We start from the raw sequence: 1680 nt of genomic DNA on the forward strand, positions 1-1680 counted from the left end.
CAAACAATCGCTACCACGGTTAGAACTTTGTGCTGCAGTCCTCGGTGCCGAGCTCACAAACCGAGTCCGACAGGATCTGCACATGGACATTAACACGGTTTCAGGATGGTTTTGGAGTGATTCTACCGTTGTGTTATCCTGGATAAACGCATCGTCATCAACATACCATACCTTTGTGGCAAATCGAATAGCCAAAATCCAGGCATTAACAAACCAGTCACAATGGCGTCACGTGTCATCGGCCAACAACGCAGCCGATGTCCTGTCGAGAGGAATCGCAGCAAGCAGACTGGCAGATCACAATCTGTGGTTATATGGACCATTATTCCTGCACGGATCTCGAGACAACTGGACGAAGGCACCCAACATAGAACCCAGCAATCTTGAGAGAAAGGCTAAACATGTAAGCTTGCCAATCACACCCAGCGCACTTGGGGATGAATTATATACTTGCAGACATAGCAACTCGTTTCACAAACTGCAACGCATTGTGGCATATATGTTACGCTTCTGCTACAAAACCAACAGAGCGAACACCACGACGCTCTGCGCAGAAGAACTGACTCACGCCAGCACTATAATCCTGCGAACCATACAACAAGTCGAGTTTACAGCAGAGTTAAAACAGTTCCAACGATATAAGACTGTGGATAGAAAGAGCTCGATCATATCGTTATCTCCCTTCCTAGGAGACGATGAGCTCATCCGAGTTGGTGGTAGACTTGAAGAAGCTCTACTTCCATACAACGCAAAACACCCAGTTTTGCTGCCTTACAATGACCCAATCGTGAAAATGATTTTGCGGGAGCTACATGAGGAGAACATGCATTGTGGTGCTCAAGCATTAAGGGCAATCGCAAGACAACAATATTGGATTATCAATGACAAGACAATGGCTAGAAGCATCATCCACAGCTGTGTTAGATGCACCAAAGCTAGGCCAAAGCTGATGCACCAAATCATGGGCAATCTCCCAGCACAACGAGTCACACAAGCACGCCCGTTTCTTAATGCAGGCGTCGACTACTGTGGACCAATCTCGATCCACCATAAGATCCGAGGCAAAAGACCAGATAAGGCGTACATCGCCGTGTTCTGCTGCTTTTCCACAAAGGCAGTACACCTGGAGCTGGTAAGCGACCTGACCACAGATGCATTCTTGGCCGCCCTGCGTCGATTCTTAAGCAGACGTGGGAAGTGCCAAACTATTCATTGCGACAATGCAACGAACTTTGTGGGTGCAAACAATCAGCTTAAAGAATTAGAAGACTCTATATTCAGCTCAAAGGCAAGTGCTCTGATCACGAATCATTGCAACAAAAAGCAAGTGGATTTTAAATTCATTCCTCCCAGGGCTCCATCGTTTGGCGGTCTCTGGGAAGCGGCGGTAAAATCAGCAAAAAAGCTGTTGATAACAACCACCAACACAGCCTCATTGACATTTGAAGAACTAAACACAGTAATAATCGAAATTGAAGCAATTCTCAATTCTCGACCCATCACTCCAATGTCAAATGATCCCACTGATACAACAGCGCTCACCCCAGGACACTTCCTGATTGGTGAACCATTAACAACGCCTCCTGACGTCAATACTGATCATCAAGGAAGAACATTGGTCAAGCGCTGGGAATTGGTATCGCGCCTAAAGCATTCATTCTGGAAACAATGGTCTACAGA

This window comes from Drosophila persimilis, unplaced genomic scaffold, assembly GCF_003286085.1.
Source record: "Drosophila persimilis strain 14011-0111.01,24,50 unplaced genomic scaffold, DperRS2 tig00000124-arrow-pilon, whole genome shotgun sequence".
NCBI lineage: Eukaryota > Metazoa > Arthropoda > Insecta > Diptera > Drosophilidae > Drosophila > Drosophila persimilis.